The sequence below is a fragment of the Lissotriton helveticus genome, chromosome 7, assembly GCF_964261635.1.
Source record: "Lissotriton helveticus chromosome 7, aLisHel1.1, whole genome shotgun sequence".
Taxonomy (NCBI): Eukaryota; Metazoa; Chordata; class Amphibia; order Caudata; family Salamandridae; genus Lissotriton; species Lissotriton helveticus.
The window spans coordinates 1035387748-1035400177 of NC_136068.1; positions in this window are offsets into that span (position 1 = coordinate 1035387748).

Below are 12430 nucleotides of genomic sequence, written 5' to 3' on the forward strand. Positions count from 1 at the left end.
TATCTTGTTGCACGCTTTCTTTACCCCTGATTTGGACCAGTTGTTGGACTTTAAAGAAAGATTTTAAGGAGGGGGTGACTTTTATCCTTTGCTCTGACAAAGACCTTTCTTGGCTTTTGCCGCTCTCGTCTTTATATTCTGTGATATGCTTTCAAGTTTGGGGGGGCCTTTCTGTTTTCTTTTTGTAATCCTAGGGACTACAGTCTGCTTCGTTGGCGGGAGGTTTTGTTTTAAGAATTGTCTATTTCTGAGGCAATAGAAGGTTTTTGTTTTGTTGTTGTTCTCACTGTAAAGCTGTTTATCTTTATCCCCCTCTACTTTCTCTGCCTCCTGGGTATTTGGTGTAATGATTGCCCCACTGATTGTACCCCCAGTTCCTACTTCCTCCTTGCCTCGTTCTACGATGTTATCCTGCGCAGTTCCAGTTCCAGTTACAGACCCCAAACAAGAAAAAATTCGCAGTGGTGTATCCTGAGTCGCACTTTGATGGTTTTTAATACTATATTGGTTGCACCCTGTGATTAAATCAGGAGCAGCAGATCCCCCACCTCCTTCCCCCCCTTTACCTTGATCATGGGCGTGTAGGACTTCCTCCCAGGTTCTTGTTTCTGTCTGGAGTTTTGATGTTTTACCCTGCTGGAACTCCTCTTATAGTTTCTTTGACGATTGTTTTTTGTCTCCTCTTTCACCTCTAAAACACTAGGCAGACCTCGGCGCCTCCCTGCTGCCACTGACTCTTCTCCTATCCTCCTCCCTGGCTCATCTGACTTTTCACCGCTGCTGCTTTTACCAAGGGCACTAGGGGGTTTATTATCGAGTCTGGAAGCCCTCTCTTTGACCGCTCGGAGATGCGGCGATTCTGCACTCTCCAAGCCTGTGTTGCCGCTCACGCTCCCGAAAGTGCTGTCACTGCCCAAGCCACGGAACAGGAACGAGATCCTTCCCAGTGCTCTCCGGTAGCTTCTGCTCGCCTCCTGTGCTGCCGCCCAGGTTCCAGTGTGCGTCGTCCCGTTATCTTCGGCAGTGTATCGGCAAGAGGAAAGCCGCATTCCGTGAGTCTCCCAATGAGTCTCCCAATCGTGCCATGGACCAAACAAGCTCCGTTGGATCAATCCTTCATATGCTAGTAAGTGCCTAGCTCACACGGGGGAAAATTAAGAAGGAAAGGCATTCTGTAGATAATTCGCGCTGCGGTGTTTTTCGGAGCTCACGACCGAGTGGCTTAGCCGGCCGCCATCTTCCTTCCTTTAATTGGAATGCTTGTACATTTTTTTGAATGGTAAATATCAGTGATTGAGTTTTATGTTTCCTTTATTAGCTTGAGTTTGTACTACCAACAGAAAGTGAATATACAGGGATTATCGCAGAAAAGAACATTAGAAAAGCAGAGTTGCTGAAGCAGACAAAGCAGAATATTGAGGTTGCCCAGGAAAAGCAGAAAGAAAAATATAGAAAGAGAGTTTTGAAGAAATATAAGCTGTGCACCTTCAGCGAAGGAGATTTAGTGCTTTTAAAAAATTGCAGGCGAACAACGAGGAAAGGAGGGATTTTGGAGCACAACTTTACTGGACCCTACCATATTTCCGAAATGCAAGGGAAACGTGCAGTTAGTCAATGCTAGCAACATGCCTTTACGTAGAATTTATAATGTCGACATGTTGAGGCTTTATAAATCGAGCGTCAAAGGTAATCTATTAAAGGGTACCTTTTTTATGTTATGGCACATAATTTGGCTGTCTAGTGTAATGATGTTCTATTGGCTGGTGTAATTGTCTCCTTAATAGGTTAGAAGTTAGTAGGTTGAGGAAGCGTACGTGATTTTGTCTTTCTGCACATGATATGTTTTGCAAAGTACAATAATTTAAGAAAGGTATTTCTGATTAGCTATTTTTGTTTGAGAAAGGTTTGTGGTAGGTTGTTTGAGTAATTTGTTGTTCTTTAAGAAATGTTAATTTTTCTAAACTTTTCAAAATGAATTTGCAGGAAGCATGACGAGTGATAATTCTCCAGCATTTGTTCCATCTCCAGCACCTGTTCCATCTTCAGCACCTGTACCATCTTCAGCATCTGTACCATCTTCAGCACCTCTACCATCTTCAACACCTCTACCATCTACAGCATGTTCTCCATTTCCAGCATCTCTTCCATCTATATCTCTGATGTGGATGTGTGGAAGAAACCAGTAAAAGAACGTTTGGAAGCAATAGTGTCGAGCTTTAAATTATATGATACTTCTTTTTGGTCACTTAAAACGGACCAATGGATAGTTGATGATGTTAGTTTCTGCAACATGTAAATTGTGTATAATATGACTACTGGCGTAGGATGTACATGTTGGTTCCTCTGTTGAAGCTCATGTGTTTTCATATATGTTTACAGGTAATTGATGCCTACCTATCAAAAATATGTTTGTCAAGACAAATGTACGTATATTTTCATTCATAATACAGTTACCTATCTTTAAATAATAATTCTCCATCAATGTGTGTACTGAAATCCTTTTATTTTAACCTTAGTGTTTAGCAATGTCAGCAACTGTGTCGTCCTGTATCTTCCTCGGCAAATATCGCTCTTCTACTTTTCGGGTAAATATTTATATCTGTTATGTGACTTTTCAGTGTTACCGGTGCAAATGAATATTGAAAGTTAGTGATTCTTTCAATTAATGTTTCAGAGTAGAATCGAGTAACGTTTTGAAGAGTGACAAATGTAAGATGTTTTTCAACGGAAGTTTGTTTATTTTGAATATATATTGCATTGACATTCACGTTTTTGAATTGTTGTAAGTCTAAACGTATGTATTTGGTATGTAATGTAATAAAAATATTCATGATTGCCTTTTTAACTCTTCAGGTACCTTTTGAGAAAATGGACACTGTTCTTTGCCCGACAAATACTGGCTGTCATTGGATACTTTTGGTAAGTGCAAGTTTTTCTACATTTATCAGTCTATTTTGAAAGTTCTTGTTGGAAAATATGACTGGTTGTAATAGTCTAAATTGACCCCCCAAAAAAATTCAAATAATTTAAATGCTAATATTTCTAAATGATTTTGTAATGTATCTAGAGCACTCATCTGTACCATAAAATGTAAACTCTACATACTAAAAATCTTATTTCTATATTGTTTTTTCCAGATTTTGAAACCTTTAAGCAAGATAATAATAGTTCATGATTCACTGAGTTGCAACATTGGGACCTATCGAGAATTTTTACTAAATTGGAGGTAACCTTTCCCTAAAAAACCTCAGTTATCTCTTTTTTATTTCTTATATTGCATACATATAAAATTGTCAATACGATTTCTCTTTATGAAATTAAACATAGCGAAATATTTAACATAACCATTCGTATATCTCTAAAGTGTTTTCCTACAGCAATTGAAGCGTCCCGACTATGACCAATGGCAGTTAGTCGTAGAATGTAACCAAATGCAACAGGACAGCTACAATTGTGGTGTTTTTTGCATGCTGGTAATGATACTTCCGTTATGTTCTTTTTAAACCTTAATTTGTTGAGGATACATTACTTTATGTTAATAGCTTACTTATTTTAAAAAGTTTTAAATAGGAAAAAGGGTTTTTAGGAATGACATTTGTCAACGCCTACTGACCGCGTCCATAGTGCCCGTCGGAAGCATATTGCTATTCACATATGATTTTGTCTGACCACTCATATGGTCCCAACGGGGTTGCTCTGCAACCTATGATTGCTTTTCAACCCCAATCCATTTGTGATTAATTGTTTTTATGTAAATTCAAATTCAGGTTGGACTTTTGCTCAACATATACATTTGTAATTAGGTTTTCAGTTTGCAGAATGTTACATAACTCAGCAGCCAGTTGCCCAGATTTTTACTAATGAAATGTTTCTGGAGACATATCGACTGAAAATTGCAATGGACCTAATGGAGTCATCAGGTTTGACTTTAACATTTCAATGATAAATAAGGTGTCACACTCTAGTGTTGTCATGAAGATTGGATTATTCGGTATTTTGTTGTGTCATGGAAGGTTTTTTATAGATAAAGGCATATCTTTAATTTTTAACATAGTATACTAATATATTGTCATTATGTTTGTGAATTTTCAATTATGTTTGTTGTGTAGCCATTTCAATTTGTTTGGAACAGTTGTGACTGTCTCATTTCCTGGATCTGAAAACACCTACAAACATGCACGATATATTGCAAAATAAGTTTTCAATTGTTAGCATTGCTGTTATGATGCGCTAATGTACATCTTTTTTACATTTAGAGTCTGTTGAAAAGTATTGTGGTGTCTGCAACCAAGATGTTTCATCAATTTATATGCAAAACTTAATAGTAAATACCCTCAATGACTCTAGACGCTGAAGATCAAAAGTAACTGATTTAAGTACTTGGGGTGTTTTGGTGGCATTAAGTCTCCAGTTCACACTTGTCTGAGGCAGGGTATATGTTAGTATGACTCAGATAACTGAGGGATTTCCAAGGGTCTTTTCTGAGTTGCGTCTGCCATGTTGGTTAGCTAGCTATACGCCCTTCCTAGCAATGGACTCAACACCACTTTGTCACAGTCTGTGGACAGGTCACTATGTTTAATATGTAAATACATTTAATTTATCATAACAAAAAGCTACAGGCCCAATGTTTAGAATGCTGCAGATGGGTCCACCTTGAATGTATCGAAATGAATGCAACATCCTGGTTACCTTTTACAGGTTACAAATGTACCAAATGTATGTATTAAGAAAGTAAAGATGTGATCGCATGCAAGATTTCGAATTAGATGTTTTGCATACTCCTGCCATCTAGTGTTGTGTCTGGATTATCATAAGTAGAAATGTTGAGACACACTCCCTTCAGCTGTCACGACTTGCACAATCCTTTTAGAGGTGGCCCAGACTTCCTCTAACATTCATACTTAATTTGCTGTTAGAAATCAAGCAACTATTTGGCTACGGTGTTGAAACATAAATGTAATTCTTCCTCCTCTTTGAAGGTCAACAACCAATACCGCTCATCCACACGTTATTGTACAATGGTAGTGTAAGAAGTAGAGGTATTTCCAGTATCACTAAGGTAGACGTCAGACAGTAGAATCTATCATATAGTTACACCACTATTGCATGGTCATACTCCAAAAGATGTGTTTAGAGGGAACAAAAACAACAACATACACATTTTATGCTGGACAGTATTGCTTCTAAACGCCCTTTCACTGCTTTCTTCCATACATTAAAAAATGTTTTCAGGGATATAGATGCATAGTCTTTCAGGTCTGTAGATCCGTAATGTAAGACAAGCGTACTTTCACTTGTTTTATTTTATCGCTGACATATATAAACTCATCAGTCCCTCCTATGGCAGGCCTTTACAATCCTGAAGGCTGAGTGCTGGGTTTTGTGTGACAGGGTGCACATGCATGAGCATGCTAAGTTTTCTTTGGCTGCATGGAAACATGTAGTCTAAGCTGTCAAACACTTTGGAATGCTACCCTCCCACCAGTCCTAGAGGCGGAGGTAGAATTCAACTGTTCCATAGAAAATAGAATTGGATGCCACTAAGTACCAAGTGCTTCTGTATTATGTAAGCCTTAATGTGTACCTTGAAGATTTCAGCGAAGTCCAGATGCATGGTTTAGTTTATGTTGTCCGAGTTGTTGACAAAACGAAATTGAGAAAGCAAAAGGAGTTTTTCAGAATCCCTAGCCTAAGGCTGTTCTGTGATGCTGCCAGACCATAACTGCGGTTAATGTGAACTTTAGAATGGCTACATGGCCATTTATTTTGTCAAAAACTTTTGAATGGTAAGCATGGTGGTGGGGATTCAATTCCACCACCCTAGAGAGAGTAGACTTGTACACACTGACCTAACCACAAATGATCTTAAGTACTGGATTGGAATACACTTAGGAACATGTTCCAAATAGCCCAAATTAAGTTTACACTTTTTACGATAGCAGTTAAGATGTGCTAATTTACATCTATTTTACATTTAGATTCCGTTGAAGACTTCACAAGAAACAGCTTTAATTTTTCAACTTATTCAGCATCCACACAATCAAACACACCTACCTGCTGCCTTTGTTGGCTGTGGTTGCCAATTATTATTCTAATTCTAATGACAGGCCCTGGAAAGGGCCCGGTATTGTTATTTTTCATCCCTACCACCCAGTCAGGTGTGGGTACTTTGGGCACTTGCTTGCTTCCTTAGATGTGGTAGCCGTTTCTCAGGCTCCCACCGCAGAATCCGACTCCCACTCTGTGTAATGGACTGGAAATCCAAACCCCCACTTCCCTGACAAGGCAGTGGGTAGTTTGCGTGTCAGCTGCCTTTGTTATTTTTCACCTTATTCAGCATCCACTCAATCAAACACACCTACCTGCTGCCTTTGTTGGCTGTGGTTGCCAATTATTATTCTAATTCTAATGACAGGCCCTGGAAAGGGCCCGGTATTGTTATTTTTCATCCCTATCACCCAGAGTCTGAAGTGGGTAGTTTGTGCACTTGCTTGCTTCCTTAGATGGGGTAGCCATTTCTCAGGCTCCCACTGCGGAATCCGACTCCCACTCTTTGTAATGAACTGGAAATCCAAACATCCACTTCCCTGACAATGCAGTGGGTAGTTTGCGCCTCTGCTGCCTTTGTTATTTTTCACCGTATTCAGCATCCACTCAATCAAGCACACCTACCTGCTGCCTTTGTTGGCTGTGGTAGCCAATTATTCTTCTATTTCTAATTCAAAGTACAGGCCCTTTATTGAACCTTTTTGGTAACTACTACCCCGCCAAGGCAGTGGGTAATTTGCGCACTTGCTGCCTTTCTTGGCTGTGGTTGCCAATTATTCTTCTAATTCTAATTCTAATTCAAAGTACAGGCCTTTTATTGAGCCTTTTTGGTAACTACTACCCCGCCAAGGCAGTGGGTAATTTGCGACCTTGCTGCCTTTCTTGGCTGTGGTTGTCAATTATTATTCTAATTCTAATTCAAAGTACAGGCCCTTTATTTAACCTTTTTGGTAACTACTACCTCGCCAAGGCAGTGGGTAATGTGTGCACTTTCTGCCTTTCTTGGCTGTGGTTGCCAATTATTCTTCTAATTCTAATTACAATTCAAAGTACAGGCCCTTTATTGAGCATTTTTGTGAACTACTACCCCGCCAAGGCAGTGGGTAATTTGCACACTTGCTGCCTTTCTTGGCTGTGGTTGCCAATTATTCTTCTAATTCTAATTTTAATTCAAAGTACAGGCTCTTTATTGAGCCTTTTTGGTAACTACTACCCCGCCAAGGCAGTGGGTAATTTGCGCACTTGCTGCCTTTCTTGGCTGTGGTTGTCAATTATTCTTCTATTTCTAATTCAAAGTACAGGCCCTTTATTGAGCCTTTTTGGTTACTACTACCCCACCAAGGCAGTGGGTAATTTGCGCAATTGCTGTCTTTCTTGGCTGTGGTTGCCAATTATTCTTCTAATTCTAATTCTAATTCAAAGTACAGGCCTTTTATTGAGCCTTTTTGGTAACTACTACCCCGCCAAAGCAGTGGGTAATTTGCGACCTTGCTGCCTTTCTTGGCTGTGGTTGCCAATTATTCTTCTAATTCTAATTCTAATTCAAAGTACAGGCGTTTTTTATTGAGCCTTTTTGGTAACTACTACCCCGCCAAAGCAGTGGGTAATTTGCGACCTTGCTGCTTTTCTTGGCTGTGGTTGCCAATTATTTTTCTAATTCTAATTCTAATTCTAATTGAAAGTACAGGCCCTTTATTGAGCCTTTTTGGTAACTACTACCCCGCCAAGGCAGTGGGTAATTTGTGCACTTGCTGCCTTTCTTGGCTGTGGTTGCCAATTATTCTTCTAATTCTAATTCTAATTCAAAGTACAGGCCCTTTATTGAGCCTTTTTGTGAACTACTACCCCGCCAAGGCAGCGGGTAATTTGCGCACTTGCAGCCTTTCTTGGCTGTGGTTGTCAATTATTCTTCTATTTCTAATTCAAAGTACAGGCCCTTTATTGAGCCTTTTTGGTAACTACTACCCGCCAAGGCAGTGGGTAATTTGCGCAAATGCTGTCTTTCTTGGCTGTGGTTGCCAATTATTCTTCTAATTCTAATTCAAGTAAAGGCCCTTTATTGAGCCTTTTTGGTAACTACTCCCCCGCCAAGGCAGTGGGTAATTTGCGCACTTGCTGCCTTTCTTGGCTGTGGTTGCCAATTATTCTTCTAATTCTAATTTTAATTCAAAGTACAGGCTCTTTATTGAGCCTTTTTGGTAACTACTACCCCGCCAAGGCAGTGGGTAATTTGCGCACTTGCTGCCTTTCTTGGCTGTGGTTGTCAATTATTCTTCTATTTCTAATTCAAAGTACAGGCCCTTTATTGAGCCTTTTTGGTTACTACTACCCCACCAAGGCAGTGGGTAATTTGCGCAATTGCTGTCTTTCTTGGCTGTGGTTGCCAATTATTCTTCTAATTCTAATTCTAATTCAAAGTACAGGCCTTTTATTGAGCCTTTTTGGTAACTACTACCCCGCCAAAGCAGTGGGTAATTTGCGACCTTGCTGCCTTTCTTGGCTGTGGTTGCCAATTATTTTTCTAATTCTAATTCTAATTCAAAGTACAGGCCCTTTATTGAGCCTTTTTGGTAACTACTACCCCGCCAAGGCAGTGGGTAATTTGTGCACTTGCTGCCTTTCTTGGCTGTGGTTGCCAATTATTCTTCTAATTCTAATTCTAATTCAAAGTACAGGCCCTTTATTGAGCCTTTTTGTGAACTACTACCCCGCCAAGGCAGCGGGTAATTTGCGCACTTGCAGCCTTTCTTGGCTGTGGTTGTCAATTATTATTCTATTTCTAATTCAAAGTACAGGCCCTTTATTGAGCCTTTTTGGTAACTACTACCCGCCAAGGCAGTGGGTAATTTGCGCAAATGCTGTCTTTCTTGGCTGTGGTTGCCAATTATTCTTCTAATTCTAATTCAAGTAAAGGCCCTTTATTGAGCCTTTTTGGTAACTACTACCCCGCCAAGGCAGTGGGTAATTTGCGCACTTGCTGCCTTTCTTGGCTGTGGTTGCCAATTATTCTTCTAATTCTAATTTTAATTCAAAGTACAGGCTCTTTATTGAGCCTTTTTGGTAACTACTACCCCGCCAAGGCAGTGGGTAATTTGCGCACTTGCTGCTATTCTTGGCTGTGGTTATCAATTGTTCTTCTATTTCTAATTCAAAGTACAGGCCCTTTATTGAGCCTTTTTGGTAACTACTACCCCGCCAAGGCAGTGGGTAACTTGCGCAATTGCTGCCTTTCTTGGCTGTGGTTGCTAATTATTCTTCTAATTCAAAGTACAGGCCCTTTATTGAGCCTTTTTGGTAACTACTACCCCGCCAAGGCAGTGGGTAATTTGTGCACTTGCTGCCTTTGTCGGCTGTGGTTGACAATTCTAATTCTAATTACAGGCTCTGGAAAGGGCCCGATATTGTTATTTTTCATCCCAACCACCCACATTCGGTGTGGGTACTTTGTGCACTTGCTGCCTTTGTTGGCTGTGGTTGCCAATTCTTATTCTAATTCCAATTACATGCGCGTCTGCTGCCTTTGTCGGCTGTGGTTGCCAATTCTTATTCTAATTCTAATTTCAGGCCCTGTATTGTTATTTTTCATCCCTACCACCCAGAGTCGGGCTCCCACTGCGGAATCCAAACCCCACTCTGCGTGGAGTGACTTTGATGACATCGTCGAAGCAACCTGTTGCTTGTTTCCATTGAGGATGTAGTTCTTCCTGTAAAGGGCGCATTTTCAGGTGCCCCAAAGGGATGAGATGTATGGCCAAAGAACACATGCCCAGGAGTGAAGCGCACAGACGAACAGAAAGTGACATTTTTATCATGTCTAGACGTGCTCCCAGGAAAGGCAGGATGGGCTTCAGATGTAACTAGGATTTGATTCTGTAATTGTAACAGGGATTAGACCCAGAGGTTCAAAGAGATTGAGGCATGTTAAAATGGCATTCTTTACATTGTGCTTTGAAGGACCTTTGATTAACCAATCGTCCAGGTACAGGAAGGCCTAGATTCCCCAAGAACGCAATTTTGCCACTACCGGGGCCAGGCAAAACAGCTTTCATTTTTCACCTTATTCAGCATCCACACAATATAACACACCTCCATTTAAAAAGATCTAACTTTATTTAAAAAACGCAGCATAGTTTACAATTCCTTTTTACCTTATTTAGCATTCAACTTGAAAAAAAATGATTAACAAAGCCACTTGAATTCTTCTACCAAGTTGTTAAGCGACGGGAAATGTCAACTTGCTCAAATCTTCTTTCATTTTTTTTTCTAAATATGTTTATTGTCATTTTCTTAACTACATTACAAAAGAAGTTCTCAGCAGCAAAAAGTAGTGGTATATTCAGTGTGACCTCAACAGCATACACAGACGACAGCGGTGGACAGTCAAATAAATGTATCATAACTTTACATGTTTTTGTGTGACCCTTCTTATCTCGCACACCCACCCTAAACGATCATTGTGAATCATTCAGCGAGAGTCCATAATGTGTGAGTCAAAACTTTTTGGGGCAACTCGTGCCTTATAAGTCATCTTTTCCCCCAACATATACATATTCATGCTTTTTTTACATTCAATCAGAGATGGGTTTGCCACTGACCCCCATGCCATAGCCAGGTCACGTTTCGCCACCACTAATCCTTAATGAAGTAGGGTTCACTTTGGTTTGGGGAGGTCAATGTCCGTGGATATTCCCAACAGAACAAACTGGGTATTAAGCGGAATTTTCTCTCCCAGAACCGTTCCCAGCTCTTCTAAAAGGGTAGCCCAATACAGTTGAATCTTAGAACAATCCCAGACTGTGAAAGAACGTACCTGGTGACGTCCTAAAGCGCAAGCAGTCTGGTGTTTCCGCCCTCCCTATACGGTGCTCTATCATACTATGTTCTGTGCAGATATTTAAACTGAATCAGTCTGAGCCTGGACTTAATGGCAACCTCACGAGGATGCATCAGCGCCATTTCCCAATCTAAGTCCTCCATCTCCGCCAACTCCGACTCCCATTTTGCCCGAAGCCTCTGTAAAGTGTCTGACCTCAAACATGCCACTTCTAATAGTGTTGGGGTGATCACCAGACTTACTCATGCTCGATCTGCAAGAGTATTTCAGGCTGGTCAGACCGATCACTAATGTCTTTTCAGTTGTAGGCTTTAAGTGTCACCGTGCCTGTGCACCTCTTTCCGACGAGTCGGGTTCCCCACTCGGCTCCGCAGGATCCCAGTGTGCAGCTGCCGTTCATGTCCTTCTTTATTGAGGAAGGCAGCACAGTAATGCGTCACACCCTGATGACTTCTTCCATTCCGCAAACTGCACCCGCAGGTCTCGTAAGAGCTCTGTGTTGTTTATTGTAACTACGTCCCCGAGTCGGTGAGTGGGTAATTTGCGCGTCTGCTGCCTTCGTTGGATGTGGTAGACTGTATGTCGAGTTGCAACTTACTCAAACAAGTGGAGACATCTGAACGTATCGTCGTCTTCAGGGGGACGTGCGATTGTCGTGAGTTTATCTAGACTATGTATTTTGTACATATATGTATGTTTTTGGTATGTATGCCTTCAACGCCGAACGTCGAGCTGACGATGACAGTGGCCTTCTACTCCTCAACGCCGATCGACTAATACCCTAAATATAACATTGTTAATATGATTTCCTTTTCTGAAATTAAACATAGCGAAATATTTAACATAACCATTCCTATGTCTCGAAATGGTTTTCCTACAGCAATTGAAGCGTCTATGACCAATGGCAGTTAGTTGTAGAATGTAACCAAAAGCAAAAGGACAGCTACAATGGTGGTGTTTTGTGCATGCTGGTAATGATACTTCCATTATGGGTTTTTTAAACCTTAATTTTTTGAAGATATATTGAATTATGGTAATAGCTTACTTCTTTAGATTAGTTGTAAATAGGAAAGAGGGCTTTAAGGGATGAAACTTGTGAACGCCTACCGAACGCGTCCATAGTGGGCATCGGAAGCATATTGCTATTCGCATATGATTTTGTCTGACCACTAGTATGGTCCTAACGCAGTTGCTCTGAAACCTATGATTGCTTTTCAACCCCAATCCTATTGCGAACAATTGTTTTTATGTAAATTAAAATTCAGGTTGGATATTTGTACCACATATACATTCCCCCTTGTCCCTGGACGGTGGAATCTGGATACGAAGGCGTGGCATTTTTTGTTTTTGTCGTCTGTGAACAGGTCTTATTGACGGACGACCCCACTGCTGGAAAATATTTGCCACCACCTCGTCGTGTAGCAGTGAAAAGTCACATAAGAGATATGATTATTTACCCGAAAAGCAAATGAACGATAATTGCCCAGGGATATATAGTATACAGGATGACACTGTTGCAAGGTTAAAATAAAAGGGTTTTATTAC